This window comes from Eretmochelys imbricata, chromosome 3 (assembly GCF_965152235.1).
Source record: "Eretmochelys imbricata isolate rEreImb1 chromosome 3, rEreImb1.hap1, whole genome shotgun sequence".
Classification (NCBI taxonomy): Eukaryota; Metazoa; Chordata; order Testudines; family Cheloniidae; genus Eretmochelys; species Eretmochelys imbricata.
The window spans coordinates 178,803,082-178,822,572 of NC_135574.1; positions in this window are offsets into that span (position 1 = coordinate 178,803,082).

Genomic DNA, 19,491 nt, shown 5'->3' on the forward strand with positions numbered 1-19,491 from the left:
TAGGAACCCTGCTTCCCACCAGGTTTAAACCCCTTTTTCTGTGGTTTATTCTGAATCCATGCCTGGGTCTCCTCAACAGCATCAGCTAGAGATGCCATCTCATCCACAGTTTTCACATTTTTGTCCCATAGACACTGTTTCACATCATCGTTACATATGCTTAGGAAATGCTCCTGAGCAACAAGGTCAAACATTTCTTCAAAGCTTTGAACCCTATTTCCCCTCACCCATTTTCCCATCAAATCTTTCATCCTGTTTACATATTCCCCATTACTCATACCAACATTTCTTTTAAGATTCCTGAATTTCACCGTATATGTTTCAGGGGTAATCTGAAATAATTTCAAAACTGTTTTTTTGAATTTACAGTAATCTAAAGCATCCTGAATTGGCATTTCACTGAATATATTGCGAGCTTTATCAGTTAATTTTGCAACCAAAATGGGGATTTTCTTGTCCTCAGGAACCTCATGAATCACACATAGCCTCTCAAAAGTAGTGAAATATTCTGCAACATCATCTGTATCTTTGCATGCAGGACACAATTGTTCCCATTTGTGGATTTTTGGAGAGGTGGGAATCAATGGTGTCGGAGGGTTCTGGTTTTGTTTGTCTGCCAGATCCTGTTGGTACCTTTGCTTTTCCTCTCTTTCCTTCTCCTCCAAGGTTTTCAGCTCTAGGGCCCGCAGATGTGCTAACTCATCATCTTGCTTGTGAGCACCTATCTCCAGTTCCTTTCGCTCTAAGAATTGCTGATATTCTTTCTCTTTTTCTGCTACCTGCAGTCTGTACAGCTCCAGCTTTGCAACTGCATTACTCTCACCCATCTTTCTGCTTTTTTTGTCCCTATTTCCCTTTCCTAAAATAAGCAAACAGAAAATAACAAACTGGTAACCTTCTCTTTGACTGTTCTCAGTCGCCACACTTTAAGTGTCACTTAAAATCTCTACACCAGTGTATGAAATGCATCTCACTCAGAACAACAACCTGTGCATTTCACCCTGCTTGCTGTGCCATTGTGACAGGATTCCCGGGGTTCAACCTGGACTGTGGGACCCTGAGCCCTCTGTTCTTCCAACCTGGGTTGCCTCTCACACTGTGATGTTTTGATGTCAAGTTACAAACCTTTGGTAGGCATTGCACTTACACAGACATCCACAGACAAGGACATACCCAACTGAGTTGCATGAATGATTTCTCAGTCGCTCATGAACATCAATAGAGACATTCTCCCTCCAACTAAGTCCCCCCAGCTCACCAGCCTGGCACCCCAGAACTGTACCATCTCGCACTGGTCAGAGGCCTGACCAGGTGTAAGTTCATTACCTAGTTTGCCATTCCGACAAAAGGGAAGTGGATGTGCAACAGTCCTTGTTAACCTGAGCTGAGATTTCCCAAGCACTTCAACTAAAACATACTGTTTTAGGTAAAATATAAAACAGATTTATTAACTACGGAAAAATAGATTTTAAGGGATTCTAATAGACATAAAGATCAGAGATATTTATCATAAGGAAGTGAAAAATAAACACACATTCTAAATCCTAGACTTTTAGTCTAAGCAAGAGTTGAATCAAACAATGTCTCACCCTGACTGAAGCAGGGTGGTCTCCCGTTCTGGCCTTAAAGGGCTTAAAACAGCCCAGGAGAGGTCTGTGGCTGGGAGCAAGCAGTTCCCAGGCTGATTGGGGGAAGCAGGCTCAGCTGTGGCCTTATAAGAGGGCAGTGGGCCAGGAGCAGAGAGTCTCTCTAGCTGTGGAGGGAGATGAGCCTGGCTGCTGGGGAGCTTGAGAAGGTACCTTCAGTGGAGCACAGCTGGGGGAAGGCCAGAGGATCTGGGGAGCTCAGGCCTGGAAACCCCCCAGGCTGCAGGCCTAGTGTAAGGTCGGATAGGTACTGGAGTTGCAAGGGGCAGCCCAAAGGTAGGCAGAGGCAGCAGGTCCAAACCCCCCTTGCCTTTGATGATTGGCTTATACGCTGCAGTCCGCCCCAGTGTGGGGGGCTCAGTGGTGACTGGCAGTAGCCAAAGACTGAGGCAAGGTAGGGATAGTGGGTGGGGGTTCCCCGGGAAGGGGAGACCCAGAGATTGTGGGGGTACTGCCAGGGGGAAGCACCCTGGGTAAAAGGGGCACTGGGATCCGGGAGGGACATGGGAGCCAGTGGCAAGTGGACACCGGTCTGCAGAGGGTGCTCCAGAGGCTGGAAGAGCTAATTCCCTGAGAGACCAGCAGGATGCGCTGCAGGGGTGAGTCTCACCCCGTGACACTGACAGATGGTACAAGCAAAGTACAGTTCCTTAATACACAGGTTAGAACCACCTTCCAGCCTGGGGCTGCCCTTCCCTAGTTCAAGATCTTTGTTCTTTAGATGTTCTTCCAGGTGTTGAGTTGTGGGGGGAGAGGGAGGGAGGGAGAGAGAGAGGTTAAGTGATTATGTCTGTGCATTGATGGGCATCAAGGAGTCCCCATTGTCATGCAGTATCTATTGCATGAAGAAATATCTGGGATGGCGGTTGGGAGAGTGGATTCCCTTTAATGGGCCATCAGCAGGTGGCGGGCTGGTCCTTTGTTGTAATTGAAAGGTTGGCTCTGGGCATCTGTCAACCTCACAACATATTTCAGTAACACATAGAGAAATGCTTCATAACTTCCTATATAATGATGTCACATAGAATCCAACAGGATATTAATGTTCAACAGATCAAGACTTTTACAATGGTACCTCACAAGTAGGGCTGTCAAATTAATTCAAAAAATTAAAGCACACAATTAATCACACTGTTAAACAATAATAGAATACCATTTATTTAAATATTTTTGGATGTTTTCTACATTTTCAAATATATTGATTTCAGTTACAACACAGAATACAAAGTGTACAGTGCTCGTTTTATATTTATTTTTGGTTACAAATATTTGCACTGTAAAAAAATAGTATTTCTCAATTCACCTAATACAAGTACTGTAGTGCAATCTCTTTATCATGAAAGTTGAACTTACAAGTGTAGAATTATGTACAAAAAATAACTGCATTCAAAAATAAAACAATGTAAAACTTTAGAATCTACAAGTCCACTCAGTCCTACTTCTTGTTCAGCAAATCACTCAGACAAACAAGTTTGGTTACAGTTTGAAAGAGATAATGCTGCATACTTCTTGTTTACAATGTCACCTGAAAGTGAAAACAGGTGTTCACATGGCACTGTTATAGCCAGTGTCGCAAGATATTTACATGCCAGATGCGCTAAAGATTGATACGTTTCAGAGTAACAGCCGTGTTAGTCTGTATTCACAAAAAGAAAAGGAGTACTTGTGGCACCTTAGAGACTAACCAATTTATTTGAGCATGAGCTTTCATGAGCTACAGCTCACTTCATCGGATTGATATGTCCCTTCATGCTTCAACCATCATTCCAGAGGACATGCCTCCATGCTGATGACCAACGCATGTTCATTGTTATTATCTAAGTCAGATGCCATCAGCAGAAGGTTGATTTTCTTTTTTGGTGGTTTGGGTTCTGTAGTTTCTGCATTGGAGTGTTGCTCTTTTAAGACTTCTGAAAGCATACTCCACACCTCATCCCTCTCAGATTTTGGACAGCACTTCAGATTCTGAAACCTTTGGTCAAGTGCTGTAGCTATTTTTAGAAATCTCACATTGGTACCTTCTTTGTGTTTTGTCAGCTCTGCTGTGAGCACTGTACACTGTTCTATTCTGTGTTGTAATAGAAATAAATATAGCTGAAAATGTAGAAAAACATCCAAAAATATTTAATACATTTCTATTGTTAACAGTGTAGTTAATCATGATTAATTTTTTAAATCACAATTAAGTTTTTTGAGCTAGTCATGTGAGTTAACTGCAATTAATCAACAGCCCTACTCACAAGGCATACTTTGTACAATATATATCATAATTATATGACAGTGGTGAATATGGGGGTTCCAAGGTGCTACTTTGAATTAGAGTGTCACAGAGATCATCCCCTCATCTCTTTGCTGAGTTTAGAGTTTTGGTAGGCCACCCGCAGCCTCTGCTTCTGCTGTGAAGTGTGGTTATGGTTTCTATTTCCTGCAGTATTTTTCTGTTCCTACTTTCTCCCTATATATCAAAAACCACACACCATAGATCTGGCCACTTTATATTACATTGTGTCCAAAGATGACATGACACTAATCTTGGGACAAATTCTGGGCAGGCTTTAAAACAAACAAACAAACAAACAAAAAGTTAGTTTTTTGCTTTTTTTCGGTCCCCGTTGGGAGTTCTACATAGTAGTAGCAACTGTTCATTTTACCCTCTAGAAGCCAACTCTTTAAATCACTTAAGAGGGAGAAAGACAGACAGATTTCTTTAACTCTGAAGGTCTGGTTTTGTTTTGTTAATGTTTGGTTTTAACTGGAGTAAGACACCTGAGTGAGGAAGTGGACTCAGTTAAAAATAAGTAAAGGAAGCTTCTTTGAAATTCCTTCTAAACTTAGTTTGCAATAACTGTTAATAATGGGGTGTAAAACAGAGATTGACAGTCTTGTTTCCCAGTAAAGTCACTTGCACTGGTGAAAATCACAAGTAATTGTAATTCCACACACTTCAATCCATCAGTGTGAGATCAGAATTGGACTGTTAACGTACCTCATTCCTTTGAGCTTGTGTGTCATGGAGGATCACACTGTAGGCATTGCAGACAATATTTTCACCTTACAAGTACAAAGATTTTGAGATAAAATCTGATAACATTTTTACCCACCCCCCACATTGTTAACAATAACAAGTTCAATGGCTTAATAGTGACTCTGATCTTGAAAGCAAATGGCTTTGTGTATATATTGTTGCGAATTATACCTGATAGGTCATGCACAGTTTGAGTCTAGGCTGAGGCACACGAACAAAGTCCACAACTGCAGAGTTCCCAAAGATATTAAGTTTATTACGCTCGAGTGTGGTGCCCCCCTGCTAATCAGAAGGGGACCCCGAATGCAGGTTATACAAAGATTATATACCTTTTAGCAAAGCACGTTGGCTTCGTGCATCGGAAACCTTAGCCAATAGACAAACCCTTCCCTTATCTACCACCTATCCCTGCTAGGTACATTCCCAGTGCTAAACTATTACTTCAGCTACCCAACATGGTCCTAAAGCAATGCATCAGTAACCGTTCTTATCAGGATGGGAGGCCAGGAGGCAGGAAGTTAGGAACAGACAAAGAACAGAAACCGGGAGTCGAGACAGGCTGGAAACAAGGGGGAGGGTTTTCACAGGAATGCAGTATCTAAGGAACACTCCTCCTGGTGCATGATGTGCTTGCTTTTAGACAATGGTGGGCCCCAAACCAAAATGGAGTCACATATACTAACTTTTCCTTAACAATATTCATTGTGTGTCTCCTCTGTCCAGCTTCAAGGTAATCTGAACTGAGTTTTAACTCCTTTACCAATAGAAGGTACAATACAAGTGATTCCCATTTCACATAGGCATTGACCTGGTAAAAAGAGAGATTACACAACTCTTTGACTTGAAATGGGCTATGCCTGTCATTAACTAATGAACCAAATCCTTGGTGAGATTGTTTTGAAATGGGCTAATGGAACAAGTATAAAATGTAATTTACAGCCAGATTCTGCAGCCCTTGAAGTGCTGCTAGCATAAGTAAAAGTACTCCACATGAGTAAGGCTGGCATTCAAAAAAAAAAAAAAGAAAAAGTTAATAGCACAAATGAGAGTGTAAAGAAACAGTTTATTCTTTTAATATAGAGCAATAGGATAATGTAATTGGGTAAATCTAGAGGATTAGATATTATTCTTACTATTAATTAGCAGCTAAAATATCTATAATAAAATATTCTATGTTCCAGTTTGTCTGCATCATAGCTAACTTGGCAAATGACTGGAAAATCAGTGTACTTCTCAAAGGTTTTGTTCCCTATCGAGTTTCTAAATACTAATTAGACTTGTAATAGTATTGTTAGTGTGATATAATATTTGACAAAGTGTAGATCAAAGACCATGGAGCCAAGAAGCAACCTTATAGTGACCAATGAGGTCATAAAATGGCTGGAGGAGGAGGAGCCTGCTTTGTAACTCTTAGTTAATGGTTAGTTCTGGTATATTGGGAACCCTTGGTTAAAAACCCCTTTGTGCCTGAGCAGGGACATGACCTTGGGTCACCCTCCTTTCAGATGAGTGCCATAGTCAGTGGACTATACAGTCATTCTATCTCTGGCCGATAACTATTCATGTATTTTATAGAAAGTGGAACAGCTTCAACATAGGAGATTGAGAGGGATCCGCCCCACAAGCCAGTCATTAGGAATTATTTGGACCCAAGTTGAGAGTGTTCTTTCTCCACATCAGGCCTAGGTCTCCCACATCCCCAGTGGGATAAAAGTCTACCATAGGGAGATATTTCTTTGTTTCAAACATATTGGGCTCATTCTATTATCCGGTAATATCTGGTAATGCGTTAATTTTAGTGACGTATTGTAAGATTACTGGTAGCTGCAAAATTTAATATTTTGGATAATATGATAACACAAAAATATTTTGAAAAGTAAAGAATGTAATTATTTTAAAATCCAGAGAATGTCATGCTATTTAACTCATAATGTACACAATGTAATGGTGTCAGCATATTTAACAGATGGTTGTTTCCTTCCATGTACCATTTATGGTAGAATGCTCTGGACTTTGTTATGTTTTTAGAATGAAATGTAAAAGCATGACCTGCTTCCTCTGCTGCGGGTTGTTGTTGGTTGTTATTAACAAATGTCATTTCTATGGGGTTTTAAATACATGAGTACATTACACACATGGGATAAGATCTGTTCTTAGCCCCAAAGAGTTTATAAGTCTAAAGCCTGTCATATAATCAGATCCGTATCAGCATACCCTTGCACCTGTGTGGAGTTCCACTAATTTTTGTAGAGCTCCAAGCAATTACAATGACCCGTTCTTGCAAATCCAGTAGCTGAGTTAGACAAGTCAGACATGGCAAGATGCTAGACAATGGTATGAAGGATGTGGGAGTTGCCTGTAATATTTTATGAATATTATGTTCAATTTGTTGTGGTATTTACTGTACGTATGTAATGGGTTAATTAAATAATGGGTTAGCTGCCCATACACAAGAAAAGGGGGGAGGGAGAAACAATGACTTGATTACAGCTGCTCTGCAAACACTTGAGAAAATGTAGAAAACCAACTACTTTCAAGCTTTCTTACTGACTCAGTGGAGAGCCAGCCAGACTAGCACAGGTGAAGGATAAAAGATGTCACTGAACTTATAATGATACACCTTCTCTAAAGGGAGTTTTTAGCTTTGGTGTTCCTAGAATAACCAATAGCCTTGTGCTTAGGGCAACTTTCTGGGAATGTGGGAGACCTAGGTGCTAGTTCCTTCTTCAGTGTGAAGATTTGAATTAGGTCTCCCACATCCCAGGAGAGTGCCCTAGCCACTCAGGTGAGGGGGTTATCTGTTGCCCACATACGCTTTCATGGGATTTGGATATACCTTTGGAAGAACACCTCCCACCCCCAGGCAATTTTATTCAGGCATTTCCACTCAAATGCTTGACTTTGCAACTTTAATGTTCTGCTTAACTGTTTTGTGATTTCAATAGTATCAATAATTGTCTACCTATGCGCTATAAGAAAGATGCAAGTAACATAGCACTAATTGCTATAGGTACAGAAAAATCACATGGGGCTTGTTGTTAATGTGAACATACCAATCAATGCTCATAAAATTTCACGCTAATCACTTGGAATTAAATATTGGCCCTACAGAAGTTAGTGGCAAAACTCCCATTGACTTAACAGGATCAGGATTTCTGCCTTGGTTCCTGTAAGTGGAGACCAGAAGAGGGAAAGGTGGTAGAAGCAAGAGAAGCTTTTCTGGGAAGATACTTTCTGGGGAAAATATTATCTTTCTTCTCTTTATGTTCTCAATCAGTTCACCAGTTACAGCTGTGGTCTTGTTCTAATCTCTGGTGAATAATTTGCAGTACAGATATTCTTTCAGTAACCATAGGTAGGCTGATTTCTCCCTGTTCAGAAGTACCCCAACACTGGAGTACACATGCAGCATCTCTCTGCTCCATGGCAATGTGCTTTTTGTCAACTGTGCAATTAAACATTGTCTGTGAAGCTCAATATCACCTCTGAGTCCACTAACCTTGAGTGTTTTTTTTCCCTTATTCTGCTGTTCTGTCCTGTAGGTGTACAAATCCACATTTCTTTAACTTAGTAGCTCTGCAATGGATTATTCAAACACAATACTGTTTTGAAAAGCTCCTTTTTATAATGGAGAGTGAATGTCCTTCAGGGATAATATTTGTGTTTTACTCCAATTGCAGTATATGAAAGAGATCACTCCAGAACAGCAGTGCAGCTGTATTCAGTCAAAACCTTATCAAGTCCAATGCATTGTTCAATACTTGTGGTATTTTTGGTTTATATATAGTCACTTATAATTCAACAGAAAAAGGTTTAGATTAATAGGAAGAGTAGTTGGCCTGGTGTTACGTTAAGCTTTTAAAATACAGAGGGTTTGAAATCTTAAATGCATGTGCAATATTTTTCTTCAACACTTTTTTGCAGAATGACTGTTTAATCTTACCTTATTGCAATAGGATGAGAGAGGCAGGGCTATTGTGTTAAAATAAACAAACAAACCAACCATCACATTTGCTACCACAGAATGCTAAAAATGCATTATAAAGACTTTTGTGGTGCTGTCATGTTATGCTGGGTCACACTGTTCTGTCATGTCACCGTATAGCCTGCCTAATCTGATCTGATAAGATTTGGTGATGCCTACCACAAGTAACCAAAAAGCAAACAATGTAATATGACTGAAACACTTCCAACATTTAAAATGAAAATAATTTTAATGTTAGCTATTTGTTTTAATTTCATTAGCAAATAATCAACCTTAATATTATTATGTGTTGAATGGGGACAAAGCCAGGTGATATATCAACACAAAGCAGGAATTACTCAGCTCCCTCTCTTTTGGAAAGCAAAGTGATATGTCTCCAGTGTATGGTAATTCCATTTGGAAGATGGCCCAGAGACTACATCTTCGTGTCCCATTTCAGAGCTCAGACTTCATAGCTGCTGGAACATGACACAAACGCTGGGAATTTTACAAATACTGCAGACACTTAAACTGCAACTAGCTCAAACTCAATAACAAAAGGGCTCTCAGTCTTCTTGCTGACCTTATGCTGCTCTGTGGATTGCTCTCAAGAATGCCTGCTATTCTCCTGGGAATTGTCTGTGTAGTCCTGCAGCACCTTATCAGTGATTCTGAAATGGCAACGTCATTCTTAGAAGCCTGGACCAGAAAGATGCTATGGTGGTCACAGCAGGTAAATAGACCCATGTCCAGATGTAGTTCCAGGCTAAGTTGGTGCTTCTATAATCTAAAATTTAAAAATGTTCATTTTCTGGTTTAGATGCTCCATAGATTAAATCCCCCACAAAATTCTACCTCCCTATCTCAGAGTTGGAGTGGGGGTGAACAGAGTTCAAAAGCAAAGTACAGCAGAGCGTATGCTTTGGCAGGTTTTACCAAACTGAGAAGGTGTTGAGCTTGCATCCAGGATAGTAGGTAGTCTGACCGTATCTCTATCACTCTAGGGCAACCCAGCCAAAGTGGAGGGGCTATCGCAGCTACAAGGCAAAAGGGCTGGCACCCCAAATGCACTGCTGCAAAATTCTCCGGCCAAGCAAGCCACGCAAAGCAGAATAAACAGGGAAACTGAGCACAGACTCATGCGTCAGTCTGACCAATGCTCACAACCCAGGGTAGCACAGGATGAAAAATGGAAAATGGCTAATAGTCCAATTATTTGTTGCAAGTCACAGCACAAGAACACTATCACCTGATCCATACATCGATACTTACATTGAAATCACAAAATCAATAAAAGCTGACATCATCAGGATACACAAAACAAGAAGAACAAAAGACCTCGTTGCACAATGGAAAAGCAGAGAGCAAATATTCCTAGGAAGATCATTCGACAACAGAGCAAGAACTGGAGGTGTTGGATTCATTGACAGGAAAGAAACAGTTCCAAGGATAGTCAGCTGCAACATCATATCACCCTGGAAAGCAGTTCTCACGCTTCAGAAAAAACAAAGGAGAACAATTAAAATTATTTAAGTGTATGCTTCCATGCAGCAAGCGGAAGATGAAGAAATGGAACATTTCTATGAAGAGTTGGAGGAGGTAATGCAGAAAAGATCCATCTACACAATTATCCAAGGGGACTTAAATTAAATAATAGTAGGTGGAAAGGAGAATAAGAAAGAAAAGTACGTGGGGAAATTCGGTAAAGGTGTAAGAAATGATCGCGGAGCATGTCTGGTTGCATTTGCAGAGGCAAACCATCTTCATGTAATAAAGAACAGTGTCGGCAGTGGACATGGAAAAGCCCAGATGGAGTTACACTGAATCAGATTGATTATATAATGATGGATACCAGAAGAATCTTCAATGATGTAGTGACAATAGGAGAACAAATCATTTTCACAGGCTCAGACCATCATATGTTGCGCTCAGAACTATGCGTTGACAATATCTACAAAGACCGAGTCAAGAGAAGCCAGAAACAGAAGCAAAAATGGTACTTCAATGAAGAGGCATTTGCAAGGAAGTGAGTGAAATGGACCCTGAGTATAAGGTCAACAAGGACATTGATGAGGACTACAAAGGTTTTATCTCACAGATAATCTTAGCTACTAAGAAGGCAAAGGCATTGAAAATGCCGGGATGCAAGCAGACAATCAGTAAGGAAACTGTGAATCTGATGGTAAGGAGGGCGCACAATGAAATTAGAAGGAAAAATGGGCAAAGAATGCAGAACACTGTACAAAGAGGCAGCCAAAAAGAGTGAGAGTCTGAAGAAGGTAGAAAGATTATCCCAGCAGCATTGAAAGATGAAAATGGTGCAAGGACATCAGAAAGGAGCAAGATGAAAGAAATATTTATAAAATTCTACAATGACCTCTACTCCTCATATGTGAATGTCCAGCGTACACCATCCAGGCAGCAGGTTACAGAAGAAGTTCCTGAAGTTATGTGGGAAGAAATTGAATATGCAGTTCGTAACATAAAGAGATGGAAGAGTTCTGGAGTGGATGATGTTTGGCTGGAATATCTCAAAGCAGGGGAAGATATGCTCTTCAAAGCATTGGTGCAACGGTTCACCATCTACATCAATAGCAAGTGTGTTCCAGATGCATGGAAGAAAGGCAATCCAGAAGAACTGAGCAACTACTGTCTGATCACACTCCTATCACAAGTGTATAAAATCTTCACTCGCATCATACTCATTCAGATTAAGAAGGATATTGAAATGCAAAAGCGGAGAACGAGCTGGTTTCTGCTTAGGGTATTTGACAATTGATCAAATCCACTCAGTTGGGCAGTTCATTGAAAAATGCAAGAAATACAAAGTACCTCTATTACATTTGTCGATTATAAAAAGGCATTCAACTAGGTAGAGATTAATGCTGGACTCAATGTGCTCAATGAAATCGGAATCGACCCGAGGTATGTCGACCTGCTGGAAGAAATTAACTGCACTTGCTCGACAGAGATTGAATAATGCTATGTCCCCTGCATTATTACTGTATGCAGAGGAGTCAGAGACGGTGACACAATCTCACTGAAGCTGTCTGGAGCAGCACTGGAGTTGCTGTTCAAGAAATTGAACTGGGCAGAAGAAATCAGAATTGATGGAGAACAGTTAACACATCTTCTCTTTGCTGACAACTGCATAATACTGCCAAAGGACACAGCACAACGAATTGCAGCAACTTCAAACACTTTCCCATAATATCGAGTTGGGAGTGAACATGTCAAAGATGAAGTGGATGCGGAATGAGCATTGTGCAGAAGGAATCATCACTGTAAATGGGAAAAATCGAGGAGATCGACAAATATATTTACCTGGGCCCGTAGCTGAGCAGAGACAACTCATTTGAAGGGGAATGAAGTAGAAGGCAAAAGGCTGGGTGGGCAAGTTTCAACAAAATAAAGATGTCTCTAATGGATGAATGAACTGCCCATGTAGAAAAGGAAAGAATTATTCTGCCAGTAATGATATACGGAGCAGAAAACTGGTCAACGACAAAAGCGGAGGAAAAAAAATTCGCTGTTACCCAGACAGCAATGGAAAGGCAATTGTGTAAGATATCAGTCCATGATCATACATCAAATGAGGAGATCAGAAGATCAGATCCTTAGAGGCCCAGCTTGACAAAGCCCTGGCTGGGATGATTTAGTTGGTGTTGGTCCTGCTTTGAGCAGGGGATTGGACTAGATGACCTCCTGAGGTCTCTTCCAACCCTAATATTCTATGATTCTAAGGCATACAGAGGTGACAGATGTAGTGCAGGCAATGTGTGATGCAAAGTGAAGATGGGTGGGTCGTGTAGTCTGCAGGCAAGACAATAGGTGGACAACCCGTATCCCCAGAGACCACAAGTGACTGCTGGGCAGACCGTAAATGTGCTGGGCTGATCCCATGACAAAGCTCTTCAGCCAGAAATGTAAAGAATGTGCTTGCAACAAAATAGAATGGGGTGGAGTCAGCTTGCATTTGTGGACGGATGGATGAGGACAAGCTGATAAAGGTGAGAGTTGAAATCCACCCCTGTATAGAAGGCCACTCAAGTCCCAGGCACCAACTAAGTCCTGCTTAAGCTCTCATAAGGGCTTAAGAGGGACTTAAGTGATGTGTAGGCCCATGCTGGTGCTCAGCACTGGGATACTTCATCCTTTAGGAGTGAATAGGTCTCACCAATAGGAGTGAACATGGGTTGTCTTTAATTAGAAAATAATTTAGTCAGCTCAAATGATGAGAAGTTACATTTTAGGCTTCAGGTTATAAAAGACTTGTTTGTGGGGAAATAAGAACTCTTTGTAAAATGATCTTTGTAAATATATTTGTCGATCTCCTCGATTTCTTTCCCATTTACAGTGATGATTCCTTCTGCACAATGCTCATTCCGCATCCACTTCATCTTTGACATGTTCACTCCCAACTCGATATTATGGGAAAGTGTTTGAAGTTGCTGCAATTCGTTCTGCTGTGTCCTTTGGCAGTATTACGCAGTCGTCAGCAAAGAGAAGATGTGTTAACTGTTCTCCATCAATTCTGATGATCATTTTATGATCTAAACAAAATAAACAAGGGAAGAAAGTGGTATTATGTTCCCTGTTTTCAAGATGAGGAACTGAAGCCCAGAAACATCACATGACTTGTCCAGGTGTCACAACAGAGTTCTGCAGCTGAGATGGGAATTGAGTCCAGAAGTCTTGAGTCTCAGTCCCCAGTGCCTTAATCACAAGATATCCTTCATTTCTAATTACAAGAATATTTTACAAAATAATGCATATACAATAGAACTCAGAGTTACAAACACCTCAGGAAGGGAGGTTGTTTGTAACTCTGAAATATTCATAATTCTGAACAAAACGTTATGGTTGTTCTTTCAGAAGTTTACAACTGAACATTGACTTAATACAGCTTTTGAACTTTATTATGCAGAAGAAAAAATCCTTAATTTTTTTAGTAGTTTACATTTAACACAGTAATGTACAGTGCTTTTTTTTTTTAAGTCTCTGCTGCTTCCTGATTGTGTACTTCTGATTCCAAATGAGGTGTGTGGTTGACTAATCAGTTTGTAACTCTGGTGTTCGTAACTCTGAGGTTCTCCTGCAGCCCAATTTTAAACAAATATTCTATTTCACCATTCTTGTCTGTGGTTTAACCTCAGGTAACTCCTGACATCACTCTGAAAACAACTTGGTAAATGTCTTGTCTCTTCCTGGGGACAGTGTTGTGCCATCACTTCTTAAGAGGACTTCCCTCCTGGGGATAGATGGCCTACTATGATCACAGAGGAGCAAAAGAATTTCTCCTGGAACTACCAGGTTTGCTATTAAGGAAAAATACTGCATTTATGTCTTAAGAAACTGAAATATCAATGATACATGTTCTCCAAGCAGTTTGCATCTAGGTAACCAGAATTCAATACTGCTGTCTGGATGAGGAATGTGCTTGTGGTTCTGCTGCTAGGGAACTAAGCTCATCCAAAGGAAAATAATTTAATTTTTTCATATATTATAATTCTTGTCCATATTAACCTTGTTTATATTTTTCCAGAAACTCTCTTTGATGTATTAATGAACTCCATCCAAATACCAGTACTCTCATCCTGCTTTTCTTTCCTGTATTTGGATGCAAATCTAAGCACCCAGATGCTAAGCAATGGAAGATATTTTCCAGCGGCAACATTTCATTCCTTGGCAGAAACTGCAGGTAAACAAAACAATTGTTTTGATGATTCTTGGAGTCACATTTCGAGTCTGTCACACAGTTCATGTGATGATGAGCTGATTGGGCTGTCTTGTCTTCCTGGATGCTTTTTTTGGCTTTAATTCTCCATTAATTCTGTTTGAAAACAAGTTACTGTGCCAATTCTGTTCCACAAGGGAGAGTTGCAGATGACTGTTCATGATCAAAAGGAAATAGTATTTTCTCGTGGCCATATGGGTTTTTTTGGAAATCTGTTTGTTGCCCTCAGAGCTGATGTATATTGGGCACCAGAGTACAGTTCAGAAAGGGATTGAAAAATAATGAAATAACTGGAACCATAGGAAATGTTTATCGCAAGAGAACAGGAGATTCATATTAATAAACTGAAAATAAAATGACCAAAGAATCACTATCAAATGCTATGTAATTCAAAAGCCAGACCCAATTGTAAATCATTCAGTTACGAACTGATCTTACAAGGTTCTGTGCATCTCCCTCATTTAGCTGAGGGCTGTGCATTCCCAGTACCATGCCCAGAGCCTACACTGCTAGACCTTATAGGAAGCAGGTATTATTAAGCATAGGTGCATATTTTATGTGGGTTTTCTAGCAATTATCTCAGAAAAATATATAATTTTCTTAATCACTCACTAAATATCTTTTTTCCTGAGGGCAGTTTGCTGACTCTGTGTGTGTGTGAGTGTGTGAGAGAGAGAGAGAATCCATACCATATATACATTAAGTATTTATTTTATTTTAAAATAGTTTGAATAGCTGATAAAATGGAGGATGAGTGTGTAGATTATGGCTTTCCTCTAGTACTCGTGGTGCTTTTAATTTTCTTTTTTCATTTCAAAAGAGAAAATTTGATACATTAAAATACTGAAATCATCATAATTCTACATTACGAGAGAACATCAATGCCACCCTCACTGTAAATGAGAGGCTGGTTGTGGAAGACACCATATACAGTATTTGTTGCTGAAAGAGTCACTTTTTCTTCACCATTGGCACTAGACAAAAGAACAAACACATATAAAGGAAAAAAAACCCTAAGATCACAGGGTTGTAGTCAGTTGGACATCCTGACAATATCTTATGTCAGTTACACCCACCTGCAATACTAGTTGTTTGTGTGGTCCAAATACTGAGAATTAGACCATGTTGTAGGCAAAGCAGCAGAGGTTGTATAGTCATACGATTCTAGGTGTAAATCCAAAAGGTATATTGAATATTCTGTCACCTATCTGATATATCTCTAGTCATATCACGGCCCCTTTACCTTTTAGGATTATGAAGATTACAGGTGTGACACTGCACCTCATATTCTTCACAGTGATATTATTATGATATGATTTAGGGCTGTTGATTAATCACAATTAACTCATGCGACTAACTCAAAGAAATTAACTATGATTAAAAAAATTAATCGCGATTAATCGCACAGTTAAACAATAGAATAACAATTGAAATTTATTAAATATTTTTGGATTTTTTCTATATTTTCAAATATATTCTGTTACAACACAGAATACAAAGTGTACAGTACTCACTTTATATGATTATTTTTGATTAAATATTTGCACTGTGAAAATGATAAAATAAATAGTATTTTTCAGTTCACCTCATACAAGTACTGTAGTGCAATCTCTTTAATGTGAAAGTGTAACTTACAAATGTAGATTTTTTTTGTTATATAACTGCAGTCAAAACCAAAACAATGTAAAATTTTAGAGCCTACATGTCCACTCAGTCCTACTTCTTGTTCAGGTGTTTACTAAGATAGACATGTTTGTTTACATTTACGGGAGATACTGCTGACTGCTTCCTATTTACAATGTCACCTGAAAGTGAGAACAGGCATTCATGCATGGCACTTTTGTAGCCGGCATGCAAGGTATTTACGTCCGGATATGCTAAACATTCATATGCCCCTTCATGCTTCAGCCACCATTCCAGAGGACTCTGTACTCATGATGCTTGTTAAAAAAATAATGCATTAACTAAATTTGTGACTGAACTCCTTGGGTGGGAATTGTATGTCTCCTGTTCTGTTTTACCTGCATTCTGCCATATATTTCATGTTATAGCAGTCTCGGATGATGACTAAGCACATGTTCTTTTTAACATCTGGTGGTGAGGTGTGGAAGTTGTGGAAAAGAACTTCAGGGGCTGATCTCATTTGCATAGGCACATCCACCCCACCTAGAATGAGGCCATAGCTGCCTGGCTGCTGTGGGATCCCCAGTGTCTCTGTTATTGGGGCAGGAAGAATAAAATTGTTATTACCCTGATTATGGGAATCAAGGACAGTGGAACTGTACTTGGCCTTTTATAGGATGGAGGGACTCACCATCAACTAAGTAGTACTCGCTAGGCAAGGGACATGGGTTCCAAAACTGTGTGAATTGAGAGAGACTTGAGACAGATATTAGTACCTGGTGGTGTGGGCCCCTTTGTGAGGGCCTGAAACACCAATTGCACTTCTGTCTCTCTCCACTGTGGAATGTCAGAGCTAATTTTGAGTCTATTAAGAGTCTCACTACAGGTACTGTGCTGAATTCACTTTGGCCTTATGGTGCACCAGCACTAAGGCTCCCACTACTACAAGCTGAAATCACTAAAGAGCTGAAATCACTGAGAGCTGTGTCAAGTAGTCTGAAGACCTAGAGTGCAGTGGTGCTGTTCGTGGATAAGCTAGCGGAGCAGAGCCGTTCATGAGAGAGCGGAGCTGTTTGTGAGACGGCAAGCGGAGCCCTGTGGGGCAGTCGGCTTCAGGTCACGTAATATGCCCCTTACCTCTTTCTCCCCCTCCGCCCCCCAGGCACATTTTTACCCAGACTGGGGAGTAACACTCTGCAGATGAACTTTTGAACTCTGGGGCTGGACTTTTTGGACTTTGGGTGATTTTTGGATTGCTGGACTCAAGAGATGTTTGGGTTGTGGGACTCAAGAACCCGAGGGAAAGGACATGGCCCAATTTGTTGGGGTGGGTCTTTGCTCATGGTTTGGTTAATGAACACTAGTTGTGGTGTTTTCCCAATTTAATGCTGATGTCGTTTACCTCATGTTATTAAAGATTCTCTGCTACACCGAGACTCTGTGCTTGCGAGAGGGGAAGTACTGCCTCTTTGAGGCGCCCGGGGGTGTGTAAGATTTTCCCAGGTCACTGGGTGGGGGCTCGAGCCAGTTTTGCATTTGCTTTGATGAGAGGGAACCCCTGTGTACTGAACCCGGCCCTTGCTGCTATCAACTTGGCCTGGCAGAAGGGTTACATTTGTATCCAGACCAGATCTTGTACCAGATCATTCCCTCTTGTAGAAAAGTTGGGCTTTGGGCGAGGGAAATAGTACAAGGACCACCCCCCCAGTATTTTCTCCACACTGTGTTCCATCAGGCACTTGAATATGATAGTTAGCACTTTCCAAGCCACTTTTAAGAGGTGTAAGACCCAGTTAGTGGAGAATCACTTACTACTTTCATAAGTGATTCCAAGGAATTCTTTGGGAATCATGGGGGAATTTCAATCTACTTACAACTTCTTCCAGTGCCTTCATATGAACCATTGGTAGAGTTACTAACCTTTGCTTAGAGATGCAACGTGGTCTAGTGGAAAGTTCCAGCTCAGGAGATCCAGCTTTTATTCCAGGGTTTACAGCTGATCATCTGTGTGATCTGAAATAAGTCACTTCACCCCTCTGTGCTTCCCCCCCACCACCTTTTGTTGTTTAGTTAGAAATTTGCAAAAGCACATAGAATATTTTACAAGTGCTTTGAAATTAATAGATTTCCCCTAAGCCCCAGTTCAGCAAAGCACTTAAGAGTGTGCTAAACTTAAGCTTGTGAGCAACACTGTTGAAATCAGTGTGACAGCTCACATGCATGAATTTAAACACATGCTTAAGTGCTTTGCTGTATCAAGTCCAGACTATCTAGAAACCTATTTACAGATATAGTCTAATTTACCATTGCTCAGGCTGCCTTTTGAGATTGATTGACTACTGATGTGGGGAGCACCTGATCTTGGGAATATTTTCAGAGCTCTTCTTAAAAAGAAATCTTCAGAATTCTATAATTAAAATAATGGAAAAATTACATTTTTATGTTTTTGAAAGTTAAGAAAGCCAGACCTTCACGACAACACACCACAGAACAACAGAACATATTTAGCTGAAGTGAATTGACTACCCCAGATAAAGTCCATTAAGTCCTGAGATAATGCAGAATTTTAGTGTTCTAGACTGCTAGAATGTCAGCCATCTGCACCTGGTGTTTGAATGACGAGGCTGTCATTTAGGTTGGTATTTTGAAATCAAAGTTCTGCTGTGAATTTCTGAATTTTAAAGTACAGGTTGGAGGGTTGATTTATAAGGAAAACAGAGAAATAATTATGAACACTGGAACATTGCAGCAATACACCAGCCCTGCTGCCCTTGGAGTCTATAATGGAACTCAGCTGGGGCTCATCCCTCGGCAGGATGATGGGGTACCACACCACCTCACTATACTCCTCTGCTGGGTTGGGAAATACCTAGTCTATGGCCCAGACCTTTAGGCTGGGCCCCGCAAGCGGTTCAATATAAGCCCAGGCCCTGGGTCAGGGCGGGCAGCAAACGAACAGTCAGAAGCTCAGGCCCTCAGGCAGGGGCTGAGCAAAATAGTTCCACAGCAAATCCCAGGATCCTAGCTTTAGCAACCGGGGGAGGGGGAGACTGCAACCCACAAGGTGGGTGGGAGGGGGGACACAAGCCCACCCACTCCACTTTGTCCCAGCCCAGCGCCCTAGCAGCAGCCAAAAACCTGATGCAGTGTCAGTGGGGATCATGGCTGCAACACACTGACATTGGCTCTGGCAGTGCTGCAGCCAGACTAGGGTCGCCTGCCCCCAGGCTACTTCCGGACTCCCCCTTGTAGGGTACCTGGGTCAGGGTGGTGTCCTCGGAGGGTTCCAGCACCATGGGTTCCTCTGGGTCGCCGGTGAGGGGTAGGCTTGGCAGCTCCTCCCTGCATCGGTCAGCGTCAGGCATTGGCTGGTCCGGCCAGTCCTCAGGTTGGCTGCGGCTTGCTGGGGTCTCCCAAGCCAGAACCAGGCCACGGGTGTCTGGCCTCTCCAGCTGCTGCCGCCCAACTGAGCTCCGGGGTTGGGCTTTTCTACTTC